This window comes from Pelodiscus sinensis, chromosome 15 (genome assembly GCF_049634645.1).
Source record: "Pelodiscus sinensis isolate JC-2024 chromosome 15, ASM4963464v1, whole genome shotgun sequence".
NCBI lineage: Eukaryota > Metazoa > Chordata > Testudines > Trionychidae > Pelodiscus > Pelodiscus sinensis.
This window is the reverse complement of record NC_134725.1, coordinates 17,895,088-17,915,192: the sequence shown is the minus strand read 5'-3', so window position 1 is coordinate 17,915,192 and position 20,105 is coordinate 17,895,088. Positions and strand designations below refer to the sequence as shown.

At 44.1% G+C, this 20,105-nt stretch overlaps 2 protein-coding genes across 2 annotated transcripts in view; both read right to left on the bottom strand.

Annotated features, from left to right (window-relative positions):
* SEPTIN5 (septin 5) overlaps nucleotides 1–9,746 on the bottom strand; it is an 80,956-nt gene extending 71,210 nt beyond the window's left edge. Inside the window, exon 1 of the mRNA XM_075898294.1 lies at nucleotides 9,613–9,746. The gene's annotated coding sequence lies outside the window, so the exon portion shown is untranslated. The remainder of the gene's footprint in view (nucleotides 1–9,612) is intronic.
* A 37-nt stretch (nucleotides 9,747–9,783) lies between these two features.
* Nucleotides 9,784–20,105, bottom strand: part of LOC102451934 (septin-2) — an 82,910-nt gene continuing 72,588 nt past the window's right edge. Inside the window, exon 13 of the mRNA XM_075898295.1 lies at nucleotides 9,784–16,098. The gene's annotated coding sequence lies outside the window, so the exon portion shown is untranslated. The remainder of the gene's footprint in view (nucleotides 16,099–20,105) is intronic.

The window sequence follows — 20,105 nt, the reverse complement described above, 5'->3', positions numbered from 1 at the left end:
AAACCAGACATCTTTTTTCCTACACTTCAAGGCTAACCACACGGCACACACACACACACACAAACCTGACCACATGAGAATTATTCCATGTATGAAGAAACCCCCTGTCAACATGCACACATATACTTGGCAAACTTTTTCTATAGAGTATGTACTCAAAACGTCTCTTGTATTTGGTCTATAAGTACTGAATAATTATCCTTTGTGGTTTTCCTGTACACCTTTTGCTGCTGTTATAACATGAAAACCAGGACTAATAAAGCATACAGCTGAAAAGGATGCTGGCGTCTCCCCTTTAACCTGTTAGCACCAAGATGTAGAGTTGCTCTTTCTCAAAGGGCTGCAAGATAACACAGTGCTACAGAAATCTCAGTTGCTGTGCAAACTCCAGCTGCTGACCATGTGAGAAAGCCATTGGAGTCAATGTCTTTCCTATTTGCACACTGGAGCTCAGATGAGAACACAAAATTAACACTGGGTCTGACATAAGCAGAAAAATAAGACTCCCATGGTACCACTCCAGGGCTTCAGTTTGGCTTGGCTAAGTGGGATCTACATTAGGAGCCATGAAAACTGCCTATAAAATGTAAGACACATTAAAGACAGAGAGGAATTATCTAAGGTTTGAGTAAGCAAAGCACTAAGAACACGCATAAATGAACGAGCATAGTACAAGCGGAGTCGCGAGGTGTAACAATGAAAGCAAGAAAAGGAGAAAGTCGAATTAAAATAATGAGCCTACCCCCGGTAAAGCAGTGGAAGCTTTAATTTAATGATATTTAAAATGAAACTTGGCAAAGCGGTAAGAAATACATGGTAAGGTAAAACCATGCCCTGCTGAAGGATGGGAGGGATGATTGTGCTTGTCGTCTCCCTGAATCATCAGAATTGCAATCCATCAGGCAACTGAAAAAGAAATTGGACCACAAAAACTACTGAGAACACAGTGAACTAATCTGTATGCTTTTCTGTCTGGAACACATTTCTCAGCCTTTTCAGCACGGCAATACCTTACACACAAAATGAAAAAACTGTGAGACCTCCTTACATTTACCATAAAAGTGCAGCAGAACGTCAGCATTACATACCTCAGGAATGGAGGTTATTTATAACCAAAACATTCATGACTCTGAAGAAAACATTCTGATTGTTCTTCCAAAAGTTTACAACTGAACATGGACTTCATACAGCTTTGAAACTTTATTAGGCAGAAGAAAAATGCTGTTTTCCCTTTATTTTTTAGTAGTTTATGTTTAAATATAGTACTATACTTCACTCCTTTTTTCTCTGCTGTTGCCTGATATCATGCGTCCAGTTCCAGATGAGGTGTACGGTTGACTGTTCAGATCATAACTCTGATGTTTACTCAGAGGCCCTACTATAATTAGAAGGATTGGTAAAAAAATTTGTGTGTGCACATTATGAGAGGTTGACAGAGAGCATGTGACTTGGAAGAGCAAACTTCCGAGTGATGTGGGGAGAGCAAGATTTGCTTCAACACATGCAATGCCTCGCAAACCCATACTTGCCTTTTGTGACCCACCTGTTTTGAAATATTGCTCTAGACCAGTGGTTCTTAACCGTACTGCAGCCTGTACCCCTTTGGTTCTCAAAATATGTTCTCGCACCCCTTATTAAAAATCGTTGAAGTAGGTCAGTTCTTTAAACACAATATATATAATAAAAATCTGGCATGTCTCGCACCGACAGAAAGGGCATTGCACACCTCCAGGGGGTGCATACATACCAGGTTAAGAACCACTGCTCTAGACCATCTGCAGGACACAAACAGTGCTCAATCTTCCTTTGTTGACTTTGGTGAGTGAAGGATCAGGCTCTAAATATGCCCTTCTGCACCTAGAAGTTTGGATAATGTGGCTGTAATCCTGCTCCACAGCATTTACAAGCCCCAGCAGCGTGCCCTGGAAGCCTCCCTTTACATATCCAACACATGTGCAAATGGCTGGGTGGTTTGTGGAAGCTAGGAAGAGAAAATCCACATCCAGAAAATTCTTACTTCTTTTCATAAACTGGTAGGCTCTCTTTATAAGAGGCAACATGCCTCCAAAAGGGCTCAAGCCATACTCTGCCTGCCTTGCAGGCCACTCTTATCCACTTATACCACAAAAAACTGAGGAGCTGAAATAAGAATGGCAGCATCCTTCCATTTGCCAGGTTCTGAGCAGCCTGGATTGGTACGATCAAAGTGCCTGCACATTGACCTCATTTTGCTACCCTACTCCTGAAGTCATGCAAGGAAATGTCAGATGCCACTAAGATACCGTATATTCCGGCGTACAAGACGACCTCTGATGTTAAAAAACATCCCCCAAAAATCGGGGGTCGTCTTGTACGCCGGATGCCCCGCCGCCGGAGCCCCTCCGCGGCTTTGAAAGCCTCGGGGGAAGCCGGCGGCGGGGCATCCCAGGCGCGCATGGGCTGCCCCCCCGCCGGAGCCCCTCCGCGGCTTTGAAAGCCTCGGGGGAAGCCGGCGGCGGGGCATCCCAGGCGCGCATGGGCTGCCCCCCCGCCGGAGCCCCTCCGCGGCTTTGAAAGCCTCGGGGGAAGCCGGCGGGGGGGCATCCCAGGCGCGCATGGGCTACCCCCCGCCGGAGCCCCTCCGCGGCGGCGCGGAGGGGCTCCGGCGGGGGGGCAGCCCATGCGCGCCTGGGATGCCCCCCCGCCGGCTTCCCCCGAGGCTTTCAAAGCCGCGGAGGGGCTCCGGCGGGGGGGCAGCCCATGCGCGCCTGGGATGCCCCGCCGCCGGCTTCCCCCGAGGCTTTCAAAGCCGCGGAGGGGCTCCAGCGGGGGGGCAGCCCATGCGCGCCTGGGATGCCCCCCCGCCGGCTTCCCCCGAGGCTTTCAAAGCCGCGGAGGGGCTCCGGCGGGGGGGCAGCCCATGCGCGCCTGGGATGCCCCGCCGCCGGCTTCCCCCGAGGCTTTCAAAGCCGCGGAGGGGCTCCGGCGGGGGGGCAGCCCATGCGCGCCTGGGATGCCCCGCCGCCGGCTTCCCCCGAGGCTTTCAAAGCCGCGGAGGGGCTCCGGCGGGGGGGCAGCCCATGCGCGCCTGGGATGCCCCCCCGCCGGCTTCCCCCGAGGCTTTCAAAGCCGCGGAGGGGCTCCGGCGGGGGGGCAGCCCATGCGCGCCTGGGATGCCCCGCCGCCGGCTTCCCCCGAGGCTTTCAAAGCCGCGGAGGGGCTCCGGCGGGGGGGCAGCCCATGCGCGCCTGGGATGCCCCCCCGCCGGCTTCCCCCGAGGCTTTCAAAGCCGCGGAGGGGCTTCGGCGGGGGGGCAGCCCATGCGTGCCTGGGATGCCCCGCCGCCGGCTTCCCCCGAGGCTTTCAAAGCCGCGGAGGGGCTCCGGCGGGGGGGCAGCCCATGCGCGCCTGGGATGCCCCCCCGCCGGCTTCCCCCGAGGCTTTCAAAGCCGCGGAGGGGCTCCGGCGGGGGGGCAGCCCATGCGCGCCTGGGATGCCCCGCCGCCGGCTTCCCCCGAGGCTTTCAAAGCCGCGGAGGGGCTCCGGCGGGGGGGCAGCCCATGCGCGCCTGGGATGCCCCCCCGCCGGCTTCCCCCGAGGCTTTCAAAGCCGCGGAGGGGCTCCGGCGGGGGGGCAGCCCATGCGCGCCTGGGATGCCCCCCCGCCGGCTTCCCCCGAGGCTTTCAAAGCCGCGGAGGGGCTCCGGCGGGGGGGCAGCCCATGCGCGCCTGGGATGCCCCCCCGCTGGCTTCCCCCGAGGCTTTCAAAGCCGCGGAGGGGCTCCGGCGGGAGGGGGGGGGGCAGCCCAGGCGCTCCTGGCGGCTTTGCTCCCGGTGCCTCTGGTCTGCTGGGGACCATCTCCAGCAGACCAGGGACACCGGGAGCAAAGGAGGCGGAGGGGCGCTGGGGTATAAGATGAAACCCTATCTTTTAATTAAAAAGATAGGGGGTCGTCTTATACACCCAGTCGCCCTATACGCCGGAAAATACGGTAAGTCTTGCATGGGCCAGGTTTTCCCGTCAAGAACAGACCATCTGTGCACGGCAGGGGGGCCACTGCAATAAAATAGTATGGACAGATGCATGACCGAGGGCAATCTAGCCAAGGGCTGAACCTCTTGACACACTATCGCCCTCACCCCAGTTCCTGACAGCCTTGCTTAGCACTGAGCTGTTGTCTGTTTTGGGAGGCTACTCAGCATGTGTATTTTTAGTTGAACCAAAGAAAATCAACAGCGTACAAACCACAGCTGACACATTTGGGAGGTGCAAAACTTCGACGCCTTTGCTATCTCTGGAAAAGATACACAGACAACAGAGAACCAATAAGCAAAGGGATGCTACTTTCAGACCACGTCCAGTGTTTACATCCCATTCCAGCAGCTTGTTTTGGGAAGCCAAGGATGTGGAGCCAAGTGTGAGAATTAATAGGTTGGAACAAATGTCAATGGATTCGGACTGTAAGTTAAGCAGCTATGTAGCAGGGACAATCTAATCCACATGCTGACAAAAAACTGTACAACTCTGGACAAAAAAAGTAATATTCCAAACTGCAAATTAAACTCCCACCTTCAGAAAAAAAACCTGAAGTGACAAACTGTAACACACTATGTGTTTGCACACAATCCAGTACTGACAATCCCAAGTGTTCAAGAAATTCTAAGCAAGGCCCCACAATATCATGAAAATGTCTTAAAATCAGGAGATTTAAAAAAAAAAAAAAAAAAAAAAAAAAAAAGGAGAGAGCGAGAGAGATTTGGCCAGTTTTTGTTTACCAGCCCTGCAGTTTCTGCACCACATCTCAGGTTGAAGCTTTCCTCTATTAACATTCAACACTTTTTGGGGAGAGGGAGAGTAAATGAAAGCTCAGAGTCTCACAAAATCATGTCATCCCCAGAGATGGGGCTCTCAAAAAAACACCAGGTTATCGTGAGAGTTGACAACTCTAATAAAGATGCACAAAGATAGTTTGGACTTGAGTTTCAACAGGACTGTGCATGGACACAAGGATCTACTCTCAAAAAGCTGTTTGCAGAATTGCTTCAGCATTTATAGTGCCCTGCTCACAAATATCAGTTAATCCATCTTCACAAATCCCCAGTGAAGTGAATAGTTTTATCCCCATTTTACAGATAGGGACACTGATTAACCCTAGATAGTGAGGTAATCAGGGACAATGTCACCTTCTATCCTGATACCTGAGGGTATTCTGTACACTGCAAATCCAATTAAAAAAAAAGTTTCTAACTTTCTTGATTTCAGAAAACCTTGAAAACCTACAGTTTCAAAACACCAGAAAGCAAATGAAAACACAACCCAACAATGCTTTGTTTTATCAAACCTCAAGATATTCAAACCAATTATTATTTGGGGGAGAATTAAATTAATTTTTTAATACCTGACGGAATTACGTTGAAGTAAACAATTCCCGGTGCCCAGACCTCTTCTCTCACTCTCACACACACGCACACTTTTGTACAGCATTCTCCATCCAAATTTTGCTCCAAACATACATTTTTAATTATCAGTACAGATCCACTTCCAAGATTTATCCTTTGACTGTGGCAATAAAAAGAAAGGAACAGAACTAGAGGTGAAGGCACAAACTGCACTTTCAAACACATTATAAGAACTGGATCCACCAGCTAACTCATCCTTCCACTCCCAAACAACTCAGCCATTTAATGTGGGTGAGACAGAAACTGTAATAGCAGGATCTCTCCCACATTAAAAAAGGATACTGACCACATTAATAGACTTTTAAACACACCCCATCACTTCAAAAAGCACTAAACTACACAACAGCCTTGAGTCATATGGAGTCAACCTACAGGGACACAGCAAGGAACCACCCCAAACAAAGTCATACCAGCTTCATGAGCAGAAAGGCAGGTTAAGAGGGAGCCTGCCTGCTAGTCACCTGCCTGCTGGCTTCACCTGCACTCCACCCAGTGAAGCCTCAGGGTTTGGCAGATGCTCCATCAGCTGCACTTGTCCTTCTTGGCTCACTGATCAACACATTCTTTATATACATTGCTTCATTTCTCAGGTAGGACTGTTTACACCAGAGACCTTCCTTTCTCATTAGCCACCTGCTCTCCCTTACAGTGAGTAGGCAACGCCTTCTATCTAGACACTGGATAGCTCATTGTTCATTATTGTTTTCCACAACCCCGGTATTTATGGATTTACCTTTATGACGCCCCCTGCAGGAAAGTCACGGGGTCTCCACTTCACACCAAAATGAAAACCAGGGAGATTAAATGACTTGATCAAAGTTACGGAGGAAAGTACAGCAGTGCTGCAAACTGAATTCTGACCTCCTGGGTCCCACCCAGTCCACTGCCTTAACTTATCCTTCCTCTCAAAGGACTTGATCTTGTGCTCAACCTCCCCAATTTCAGTGGCACAGGCTCTGACGTAAACTTATCAGTTAACCGGCCGTTTCTTGAAAATCACTCACATCCTCTCCAAGAAAGGAAGTCTACTATGTTTCTGTACTAGTATTACCAGAGCTAGCATCTAAAGACTCCATTCATAGTGCCAGACCCTAGCATTCTAAGCACTGTACAAACACAAATTACTTCCCTGACATCTGTACTAAGGTAGCGTGTGTCTTCCTAACCTAAACCATACATTTATCTGAAATCATTCTGCTTATCTCATAGAATCATATAATTGGAAGGGACCTCAAGAGGTCATCGAGTCCAGTCCTCTGTCCTCATGGCAGGACCAAGCACTGTCTAAATCATCCCCGACAGGTGTCTGTCTAACCTGCTCTTAAATATCTCCAGTGATGTCTCTCACACTTAAATTTAATCAACTGTATGATTCCTGACATTGGCATTCAGATAACATTTTGTGTAAACAATGTAGTGAATTATACCATATTTGTAATGTGGTTTCTTATTGCATTCACTGACTACTGTTCTATGAGGATATTTATATAATTGGCTTTTGTATTACATTTGAGGAGCTGGTATAGTGGCATAAAAGAGCAGTCTCGGTAAATTTTTTGTTATCTGCTGGCATCTATTATTCTGTTAGGTCAGCATGGTCAAATGAAAACCTGCTCTGGAAGATTTAACCTGGTTAAATAAGGATATTATCTGACTGAGACATAAATAGATGTTTACCCTCATTTCAGCAGATTGCTTTGTTTTCACTATTTGGTTTCACTCTACCACTTATGAGTAATGCAGCTGGCACAAACTCATAATTAAGCGTGCTCTTCCATGCAAGGCTCATGCTATATTCTCCATATAAACACATAAGAACATAAGAACGGCCGTACTGAGTCAGACCAAAGGTCCATCTAGCCCAGTATCCTGTCTGCCGACAGTGGCCAGCACCAGGTGCCCCAGAGAGGGTGGACCGAAGACAATGATCAAGCGATTTGTCTCCTGCCATCCCTCTCCAGCCTCTGACAAACAGAGGCCAAGGACACCATTTTATCCCCTGGCTAATAGCCTTTTATGGACCTAACCTCCATGAAATTATCTAGCTTCTCTTTAAACTCTATTATAGTCCTAGCCTTCACAGCCTCCTCTGGCAAGGAGTTCCACAGGTTGACTACACGCTGTGTGAAGAAGAACTTTCTTTTATTAGTTTTAAACCTGCTACCCATTAATTTCATTTGGTGTCCTCTAGTTCTTCTATTTAGGGAACTAATAAATAACTTTTCTTTATCGGCCCTCTCCACACCACTCATGATTTTATATACCTCTATCATATCCCCCCCTCAGTCTCCTCTTTTCTAAACTGAAAAGTCCCAGTCACTTTAACCTCTCCTCATATGGGACCCATTCCAAACCCCTAATCATTTTAGTTGCCCTTTTCTGAACCCTTTCCAAGGCCAAAATATCTTTTTTGAGGTGAGGAGACCACATCTGTACACAGTATTCAAGATGTGGGTGTACCATAGTTTTATGGGACGTATATGCAAGTATCTGTGTATTTATGAGGCTAGGCCAGCTTTTCTACTGTGGCAAACCACTCCCTGCTGCAGAGTGACATGTTGAAATATAAGACATGATATAACAGATAGGGAACTAGCCTTGGAGTCAGGGAATCTGTAGCCTATTATTGGCTCTGCTACTCACCTCCTGTGTAACACTGGTCAAGTCACTTCACTTCTCCAACCTTTGTCTATCTTACCTATTTAGACTATAAGTTCTCTGGAGCATGGAATCTATCTCATTATTTTTATGCAGCACAAGAGGGGTTCTACATCCTACAGTCATCCAAATTAAATTATCATCCTGGCCTTAGCTCTTTCACAGGGAATGAGCAGACAAGAGGCTTACACAGAAATGTTCCTTTTTTAAAAAGGCTATACATATTTTTATAATTGATTTCTCCGAACTAAGATTCATAATTCTCAGATTTACAGCTTAATCCGGCTTTACTACAATTGCAGAAGTTAGTTGTACGTTTCAAGATAAGGGGAGGAAAAGAGAACAAGCTTCAAAATAAAACTGAAGGGGAAAATGTTAGTGATACACTTCAAGTTTGGGGGGGAAAAAGCCACATTTACCATGCTTCCATCACCACACTTATCACAGGATGTATATTTCCCTTCCCTCATTGCAAACTAAAAAGAAATGCACTAGAGCTTTTTAACAACGCTTGATGGTGCTGCATAAAAATTGTTCACTGCCATGACTACCTAACTCCTAGGTTGCCATGAAACAAGTTGTACTATTATGGAGCACAAGGCTGTGCAGTGCTCCAGGATCTCTCACCAGCAGGAAGCTATAGCAGGTATGAGTCTGACTGGTGAATTAGAATCCTGTTGGAACAGGAAGGACTAATCAAGAGGGAGCACCCGAAATGAAACTGGCAGGAGGATGAAGGGGCAGGAGGATTGCTGACAGATTCTGTAGTAGCATCCCCATGTGTTCACTGTCTCCTCCTGCTCTTACCCTGTCCCCATGAAATCTAGAGCAGCTCTATCCCAGGGGCAGGGAGGCAAGACCTGCATATACCTCCCCTGCAAAGCTTGCCCATGCTGGTGGGTGTCCAAGCACAAGGAAGGCCCCTGCCGCTCGCTCCCTCCCCCAGGAATTCAAACTGAGGGGAGAGGAAATGCTTCTTCCTGCAACACCATCCTTATCCGACCACAGACCCAAGAGAGAACCCAAAACCCGCTGATGTCATCTGATTACATCACCCGCCGATCCCCGCACGTCTCGGGGGAGCGATGTGTTTTGCACATCCAGGCGGCTATCCCAAGGTGCCCATTCCGCCGCCTGAGGCATAGACTAACAAGCGGGCGGGGGGATGCGCAGAGAGGGGCGGGGGAAGGGGTCTGACAGGGGGACGTGCGCCGAATACCGCAACGCCTGCTTCGGATCCCGATCCCCCACCCCACCCCTACACACGCGCGCGGGCCGAGGAGGGAGACTAGCGGTCTATTGCACGGGATGCAGCCACAGGAGAAACCACCGGAGGGAGCGGGGCTGCTTGGCAGCGCCCCCGCCCGCTGCATGAGCGGCCAGAGCGGCGGGGGAAGGGGACCATGGCAGATTTGCTCCCCCCCCCCCCCACTCCCGGCCGCGCCACAGGGTCCCTCCTGCCAGCGGCGGGTGCTCTGCGGGCGGGGCGAGGGGGACGCAGCCCCACCGCACCTACCTGTTTTTCTTCTGCAGGGCGATGCGTGTCCGCAGGCGGGCCGGCGAGGCGCCCGGCGGGGAACCGGCAGCGGCAGAGGGGGAGAAGGCGAGAAGAGACAAGGTGAGCGAGCGAGCGAGGCTGAGCCCAGCCCAGCCGCAGCCCCAGCGCCCCCGCCCCGCGGCCCCTCACCTGGGTTGACCAGCTTGCTCTTGTACCGCAGGCCGGTGCTCATCCTGCGCGCCGGGGGGCTCCCTGCTGCGCCGGCTTGGCAGAGACACAGGCTCGCCGGGCACCCGGCTGCCAGGAGCGTTCTCCGCGTGCGCGTGTCAGCCGGGGCTGCTCCCGCTGCTGCATTACTGAGCTGGGCCGGCCCCGGGGAGCGCTCGTGCAGCCCCGGCCCTGCCCACAGCGCTCAGCCAATCCGTGCCGCGCGCTCGGCCCTTCCGCCGCCAGCCTGCAGCGCCTGCCGCACGCCTTGGAAACGCAGCCAGCAGCATCCAACCAGCAAAGGGGACGAGGCGGTCCCCCCTTCCCTCCGCAGGAGAGTGGCACCCACCTACGCAGCCCCCCTCCCACTTAACAAGCAGCAGGGGGATTTTCTAGGTTGTAGCGAATGGCTGCTCGTTGCAAAAGAAATTTAAAATCACCATCCACAATAGTAAAAGGGAGATGCAAAGGTGGTTTTTTTTTAATTTTGGAGCAGTCATCTAATCTTATTGGGGGCATCCCACTATTAGGGGTCGTGCAGCTATGTCCTCTCCCAGACACACCCCTGCAACAACAGCCTGGTTTTTCACACTTGCTATCTAGTCACCCTACTTTTGGTAGGCCTGTTTACACTTAACACGGGAAGGTTTGTTTAGTTACACCCCAACTTTCATGCAATAAACCCCCTCCACCCATTTTCCTGGGCTCATGACAATTACTTCTTGGCACAGGGAAGATTATTGTAGATGACTGCACTGCTAGCTTACTCATTACTTTAAAAAGATTGATACCTGAAATTATCAATGCTTGACAGCTCCCTGCAGGGGAACTATTAAAATGTAAAGGAGATTTGGACTCATTGGTGAAGTAAGAGAAATGAGCACCCACTATTTCCAATTTTTGTGAGTTTTCCCTAGCTGATTTAAAAAGCATCCAAAGACTGAAACATTCCACGTGAAGTCTCCACATGAAAGACTTTTACTAGGTTTCTTGACATTACTAAAACTGAATACAGTTAGGTCATTAGAGAGTTCTACCACCCTTGCAGATGTTATAATTTAACAGTGTTTTACTATGTAAGGGATACACCTGGAAAGAACACATTGGGGAAGAAAGACCCATTAAATTAGAAGACAGTAACCTCTTTGGGGCACACTATAATGATGATTACAGTAAAAGAATCAATTTAGAATAGAAAAACTATGCTTTTACCACACAGGGGTTTCCTGATTGCTTTATGCCATCTTTAACATAGCTTATCTTTTCCTAAAGATTCTACAACTGAGCAACCTTACAGAAAGTTCTAACATGAGCCAAGGACTGGAGCTGGAAGCTCGATAAATTCAGACTGGAAATAAAATATTTGTAACAATGAGTATAATTAACTATTGAAACAACTTACCAGAGGTTATAGTGGATATTCTATCACTGCCAATTTTTAAATCAGGACTGGATATTTTTCTGAAAGGCATGCTCCAAGAATTAATTTGGGTAAACTTTCTAGCTTGTATTATGCCGATGTTTGGACTAGATAACCACAACAGGTGTTTCTGGCCATGGAACCTATGAAAGTATTGCCTTCATGAGGAATTTTTCCACATTTTATTTTGTAAAAAATGTACCCATTCATTTTGTAAATCTTTTCTATTATACAGAAGACCGCAGTCAAGTCAGAGTCCTATTGAGCTGTGCACTTTACAGACATGAGTAAAGGAAGTCTCTGCTCCAAAAAATTATATTCATTAATTTAGCAAGGGAGGCTTAGAAAGCACATACGTACCTACAGAGATGACTTTTCTGACTTTTGCATTTTCTGACTTATTTTAACTGTGCTACCTTACCATTGTGTTAATGCAGCTTTGAAGTATGTTAAATGACTGGTAACAGAAGTGTTAGTATCGACATGAAAACTTTGTTCAATATCATTGATCCAGCAAATACTTACACTCAGGCTTAACTTTAGGTACATGACAAGTCCCAGTGAAGTCAGCTGGACCCATGTATATAAAATTATGTGCGTAATTATTTGCAGGATCAGAACCTATGACATGCAGTTTGATTGTCAATGACCCATACAGTAATAATTAGCAGAACCATAGAAATATGAGGAAACCCTGTTGAGATGACTGTCTTTTTAGGAAACATGTGCTCTCCAATTTAACATATTACTTCAAGATACAAGTCAAGCTTTCCCTCCCTACAAAAACACTGAGCAGAGAAGCAATATGCCATGTTTCCATTAGCCCACTTTAAGAGTTGGTATTATGACTGAAAAGCTCTATCAACTGAAATAGCATTTTAAAGGGAGACAGGATTGTCATATTGTGAGTCTAGATTAATTCAAAACCCTATCCAGGCAACTGGAACTAGACTAATTTAGGAACAATGCTAGAGTTAATTTACCATTAATATGTTGTATAAGGACACACATGGGACTCTTAAGGGATCTGTTTTTCAAGGAAGCAGTTGTCATTGACTTCCAACCCACAGTACCTGTGAAGGAAAATATCAGTTCGCAACGAATTTAATAGAAAGAGCTGTTACCTATGAAGAACGTTAAGTTTATTAATTCCTTCCCAGAGTGAGTTCATACCAGTTATTGATACACAGGCTGTGTATAGAAACAAGGTGTGTTTATATACAGCTCAATTAGTTTTCCCATTGTACCAGTCTAATTTTAGGTATGTGGCCTTCCTCTTGGTGTACTATAACACATGGGGGGGGGGGGGATTTTGGCTTATTTAGTCAAGAGAAGAGTAAGGGGAGATTTGATAGCAACCTTCAACTAAGAGGATGGACAGAGGCTGTTCTTGATAGTGACATAACAAAACAAGGAGCAATGGTCTTAAGCTGCAGTAGAGGAGGTCTAGGTTGGATATTAGGAAAAGCTATTTCACTAAGCCCTGGTCTACACTAGCCCTTATTTCAAAACTGAGTGTCCACACTACCAAGCCCGTTATTTTGAAATAAGGTACTAGTTGTTTTGAAATAACACCTGCTTTCCACAAAGATTAAGGCTTATTTTGAAATAGCTTTAGTGTGGACACTCCACTGCTGCTGTTTCGAAATAACTACTCCCCAGAGTGATTCAAAGTAATTACTCCCCAGTGCTCCCTGGAGCTCTAAGTCAAAGTTGCGCATCCACATAGAGGGAGCCTGCCTCAGACTGATTTTGAGGCTTCCCTGTAGTGTGGACATGCTATTTCAAAATAGTTATTTTGAGAGTTATTCAAAATAAGTTATTTAGAAATAAATTCTTAGTGTAGACATGCCCTAGTAGAGTGGCAAAGCAATGGAATGAGCCTTAACAAGCCTCTAGGAATGGTTACCTAAGGAAGTGGTGGACTCCATTCTTAGAGTCTTAAGTCTCAGTTTAACAAAGGCCTCGTTGGGATGATTTAGTTGGAACTGGTCCTCCTTTGGGCAGGGGGTTGGACTCGATGACCTCCTCTGTTCTCTTCCGACCCTATGAGTCTTGGGCACAATACACAAGAGTTTTGCACAGTGATATAGATGAATTTATAATTAAATAGTTTTTCCATATTTTGGACCCTAACTGGCATACATACTATAGCACTGGCTTTTTACAATCCCTATGAAATTATCCCAAATTCATTTTTATTCCTCGATTCAACCATCAGAAAAATCTTTCAAAGTATGCTATATATGAACTTCTTTAATCCAGCAACCCTGGAAAATGCTGGTTTAAAGATTTTACTGGGTCACAGAAGGCACTGCAGAGTCTGGGCATGAGGACCTGCTATCCTGCTCCCTGCCGCTCCCAGTCACCATCACAATAGGTGTGACAGGTAAAAGCCACAGGGGAAGCAGCTCAGTGCACTGCCATTCCCCAGCTGAGGGGAGGGGAAGTGGCAGCGCATAGAGCCACTTCCTCCTCCATACCACAAATGTTCCTGGATTAGGGACACCAAGAGTATGGAGGTTTAAGAGTTATTGTTTCCATATTTGCTCCTTTAGGGATGCTAGACAACCACAAGCCATTAGTCTTCACCACACAACAAAAGGCACCAATAATCCAATCATTAGCTTCATAAATTGTGTTACAGTCTGCCACAGAATTTTAAATGCTACGCAGATTGAACAGATTGTAACCACGCTCTCCCAGATCCTGCTAAAGATAGCCAGTACAACAGTCATATTTAGGCTTTTTATTCCACAATACTAGTAAGCTTCATATCTACCTTGATAAACACTTGTGTGGGGTGCACAAAGGAAAACAGACCTGTTATTCGCTGCAGGACATAAACCCTGCACTGCCAGGAGTGATGGCATAGTGGAAAAGCAGGGTCAAAACATGCAGCTCAAGAGAATTACTCTGACAGGCATCTTGCAACAACAAAAATTGGTTTAATGATATATGTTCCTCTTGATAAACTGTGAAGATTTGAATAAAAGGTAACTTCTACATGTAGTTGAACAATCACTTTAGGTGTTGCCAAGGAAAAGAGAAATCATACTAAAATGAAAAAATACTTCCAGATACTCTGAATTTGAATATTGAAGGCATTCGGCTCAATATCATCAGGCCTGGGATAAACCATCATTGGACCCTGATTCAGGTGGATTCCCATTTATTAAAATGGAGTATCCCTAATAAGACTCCAAAAATTGTAAGAGTTAGAAGTATCACTCACAAATTATTTGCTTAATACGTCTAATAAACTGGTGTCCCGACCCAAGAGGCACAGTTGTGACTGATTTTTTTGGAATCCTCAATTTTGCCCCAAATTGAAAGCATGAAAGAGGCCTGATTTTTCAGAAGGGAGTTTGCCATTTTCTGGCAAATCAGTTCTGTTAAAAATGTATCTATTTAGGTACTCAAAAATCATCACATACTTTTAGAAAGCTGGCCACCACCATTTGCTCTGACAGGTCACGACTACGTTACACAGAAGATTGATGTTGATACAGTCGATATTCTGGTGTTCAATTTAGTGGGTATAGTATAGCCCCACTAGATCTAACTCAAAGGGAGCCCCTGTCAGTGCTGGTACTCATGGAGTAGAACATCCTGTTGTGTGGACAGAGATTTAAAATGTGTCAACTCCAGCTATGTAATTTACATAGGTGGAGTTGTGTATCTTACTCTGACCTTCCCATGTAAACCACAGAATGCCCTTTCATATGAATTCCAATTGCATGCAGCTATCCTTCGGTTAAAAGTGGGATAGCTGTATGACATACTGTATTGCAATAACACTGTAGAAATATGACTAATACAAAGAATCCATAGATTTCACCTAGTTGAATGCTCGTCCCCACAACTTGTCAGCGACAAGCTTACAAGTAAAACCCCACTGACTTGGGATCTCAGTAGACCAATCTAAATTCCATGAGTCCTTAGAAAAAGAAGGAGTACTGTATATGCATTTGGTTAATAAACTGCACCAGGATAACACACACAACTTTTTTTCCATGTTCATTTAATTTATTACAAAACTTCAAGGGAATTTAGTGTCATGATATATAAAATGTTCAGTACATGCCATCATTCAGTTGGGTGTCAGATAAAAATGCTTTATCGATAAATTCTTGCAAGCAATATTTGAGAACTGAAGACAGCTCTTCATAGGTATCCATGAAAGATATTTGGCATGCAGGGTGGATACATGGTTTAAGGCACAATGATTTAGGAAAGTCAGTATCTCTATCACCTCTAATGTACCGTTAGTGTTTTGTATCTTTTTGTCTTTCATTATGCAATTACAACCTACCAGTGATGATGTTACAAGTGTAAACAAAAGCACAGCCTAGAGAAATAGTCTTTTTATATATAGATGAGAGAAAAGAAAGTTATGAATAAACTAGTGACAAGTTATATAATGGTTCTACTAAGACAAAGCAAATGAAAACTATGATGCTGTGTAAACACACACATTTGCTGTAACTGTTCACTAGATACTATAGTATTTATCACAAAATTGTCAAGAATAACCTAGCTGAAACGTGGTACATCATGTTAAACCAACTCATAATGATTAGAACAAATAGCAATAGTGTACTAGTTTTTGTATAAAAAGATATAGGAAATATAATAAAACCATATTATAAGCACAAAGACATAATTACCAAGAGGCTTGAAAAAAGATGCATATAACATAGTTAAGGTTGGATGTATAAAAAAAAAGTTTTGCAACATGATCTTCAAGACTTTTTCCCTCAACATCTTGCTTGATCTGCTGCATCCAGCACCATATTTGAGAGTTGTTACTGGAGTTCAATAGCGTCATCAAACAGAATAAAGCACTGATCCATTTTTCAGAGAACTGTGTATCACTATGAATGAAAAAGATAACAGTTTATTATGGAAAACAATAAGAATAATCCATCACTAACAAAGCTATTTTGCTATTTTAAACCATTCATTACAATAAAAAGTTTATACAGTCTCTGGGACCAAAACAATGTGGACCTAAGTGGACCAAAGTCAGAGTGGACCTAAGTGAACAAAATTAACTCCCTGATATCAGTGGCTAGCATACCCACTTGCTCCTGGGATGAATCTATCTCAGATATCTAATGATTCAAATATCTAATAAGAGCAGAGGAAGGAGACTATTTTTAGTAGTTGTATTGTGTCACATGCGCACTTTCTCTTCAGTCTGGGACAGGCAAAGGCCATGGTGTGGCTCAGCGGATTAGTGCTGAGGTAAGAAGGTGAAGGTAAGCAACTTGTGTCATGCTGATATGCAATCAGTCTTGTAAACAGCAGTGTACAATTTTATTTTATTTCTACCAAGGCAGCAGCATAGGGCAGCAGGCAACTCCTGTGTAAGCAGTATGGGTAACTGATAACCTCATGCTTATCAGTTACCAATATAAATGGCTACATTCTTACATCCCTACTCTCTTATAATACTGCCTAAGCTTAGCAAGTAAATAGCTAGAATGTTCTGAGAATTCACCTAAATGTGCTCACATAGTTGCATCAAATGATACCAGCCTACAATTTCAAAAAACAAGTGACTGAGTGTTTCCAATTTTGGATGACCCAACTTGTAATATACTGAAAGGGTCTGATTTTCAGAGGATGGATATGCTGAGCACTTTCTGAAAATCCATCTCCTTTAAAATATCTCAAACTCAATACTCAAAAACAGATGCATGCAATTTAGTAGGTCACTGGTCCACAGCAAGATGCAAGTTTGTTTTACCTGATCACTTACCTGAGCATATAATAAGGAATATTCTAGGAAACACTAGGGCAATCATCTCAAATAAAAACATACTGCACATGGTATAACTTAATTTATTCAGATTAGGATTCCCAATGCCAATTAAACAGAGGAAAAAGCAAGCCATCACTGAAGTCCACGTACATGGGCAGCTGACTGTAAATACAGGCCATTATGCTACATAACTGTTCCAACTAGGAAATAAACTGTCAATTTCTTCAGCTGCATGGTTTAAGAAAATTGCATCCACCAACAATCCCAGAAGGCAAAGTATTTGGGTTTGCAGATTGATTGAAAAAAGCTGATGTTTCAAATAAAAAAAATAGATGTTTATTTTGCACAATTATTTCCACTGAAATTGCCAATATTTATAGCAATCTGATTTTCATTGTTCATTGTACAAGTACACACGCCTTTTAGAGAAAGTCAGAATTTGCCATGCTTTCTTTATATAGATTCACATCACCAGCATTTCATTCTTTCTTCCATGGAGAAACTACATTTTATTCTTGGGATCCATTATATCCTCACTGTTCTTTGTATAAATCTATATTTATAGTTTTTCTATGCTTATTAATAGTATCACCCACTTTTCCCTGAATTTGATCCTATAGTCCATAAATAACTTCCATATCTGTATCTGCAACACAAGTCCATGTCATCATTTAAATATAGTTACACAATATTTTTCTAGCTATATACCAATAAAAAAAGCCTCTCTATTTCCTAGCAAATTTTAACTAGCAGATTGCTTGGTAACCTCTAGTGCACATCAATACACACACTTATGTACTGAATACCTGACCGTTCCATAACTGGAATTTAGCTACCATTCACAAGTCATACACAAGTTAGCACCCCTCATCTTTTCACAAGTTCCATGGGTTTTGTAATTACCAGGTTATAAATCTGATCTGAAATACGGGGCACATCCAGCAACACAATGCCTCATAGCACCATAGAAGGACATTAACTAAATGGTTTTGAAATATAGATGGCCACTTTGGAAAGGAATTTGGGGATTCAGCAAATAATTTTTTTTTCCTTTTACGCTCCTAAAGTGAAAAGTGTTCTTTTATAAGCAAAGCTCCTTCCTTCCCAACACACAAACTGACTTTTCTTCAAAGGTCATACCTCTTATAATGTAAATACAACATTCATATCACTCTGCTATTAACAGCAGTACAGATACTTTATTTTTAATTAGTATTTAATCATGCAGTGACTCTACTAAGATATTCTGAATTAGGAAAATTGTTACAATTCTGAAAGAGCTCTTACTTCCACAGTTCACATTTTACCAGTCAGTTTTGACTCATTCCTGCTCCTCCACACACACATACATACACACAGTTTGAGAGAGGTTCCTGTAATTTCAGACATTCTGAGTTTACTTCTGCTTAATATTAATTTTATCTTCTCTTCTGTTGATCAGCAACATTTTTTCCCCTTCTCCCTATTAAATTTCATTTGTCAGGTATAGCTCAAGTTACAAAACTGGTTCATATATCTTTAAACTTCTGTTTTTCCCCCCAGTAAATTAACTTATTTATAGCTGGCCTATCCACTAAAGTCACATATGAAAACCAATGAGCTCTAGAACTATAATCTATGTGCATCCAAAAAAGCTTATTTAATAAAAAAATGTTTAAAAGAATTAACCCATGATTTCTGCTCCAACTCCTAGCAGTCATTTTAAAAACTTGACATGCCTTCACAAATTACTTTCCAGGCTTATTTGATACTCATGCAATTTAAGTAATAATTGTTTTCTCTCTATTCTGCCATGCCCCATATATTTAACCAGCTGTGCTAAAAGCTGCACTGTCTACTGGAGGAAAAAGTAATACTGGAAGGTCCTTACAATCATAGAATCCTAGAATACTAGAACTGGAAGGGGCCTTGAGAGATCATCAAGTCCAGTCCCCTGCCGTCACAACATGAGCAAGTACCTTCTAGATTATCTCTGATAAATGTTTATTTACCCTGCTCTTCAATATCTCCAGTGATAGAGATTCCACAACTTCCCTAAGTAATTTATTTCAGGGTTTAACCACCCTGACAGTTAGGAAGTTTCATCACAAGATAGTTGAACCTCTTATTTCAGAGGCAGTAGGGTAAACAGGAGGCATCATTCCACTTGCTAGTGCAAGGAAAGAATGTGGCTAACTCCTTTTAGAGATCTATTTCTGTGTGTATGTATAGTGGATAGCACAATGGAATTTTAATTACAACTGAGAGCACTAAAAGTTACAAAAAATACAAATAAATATTTTTCCATGCTCCTAACATCATTCCTATTTTGCAAACAGCCATATGAACTCTTAAAATTCCAAAACATGTAATTTAGACAGAGCTTAATTGTCATAACGCTTTAATTCCAATTTATAATATTGCACATGCGTGCATACACCTACAAAACTGTCAAGATTTCCCAAAGGGAGCTATTAAAAAAACCCAACCTAATATTTAAGATGATATAATCAGCCTTTGTAACATACAAAAATGATCTGATACAACCGTGGTCACTGACAAGAGGCAGCAAAAGGAGCAGCTGCCCCAGAAGCCTGGAGATTTAAAAGGCTATAGTAGTGGCAGAGCCTCAAGCCCTTTAAATTGCCACAGGAGCCCTGAGCAGTTCAGGTCAGGCAGCACAAAAGACTGTCTGGGGGGAAGTTAGCCTCAATCCTACCTCTTCTGCTTAAGGCTATGCCCCTTTTGGGGGCTCAGAGAAGCCTCCCACACACACCAGCGGTCCAGCAATTCTGTCAGCAGCCCTGGATGCAATGTCTTTCTGCTGTGGGATCACTTCGTAAATCAAGCCAACTCTTATTTATTTGTTAACTGACAGAACAGCTGAGGCCAAGATACAGAGTCTCCTCCATACAAAATGATTACATAGGAATGCATCTGCACTGTTGGATTTATCCCATCATTTTTCATCATCATTCCAGACATTTCACCCAGCATGCTGAGCTTATTTTCACTCAAAATTGGTCCAGCACTTCAAAACCTCCCGTCTTGCACTCTTGTGTCTTAGATATTGTTTTAATGCCACCAACCAGCATGAAACCCTTTGAGTTAGCCTCCTAAAGTATTATAAATAGT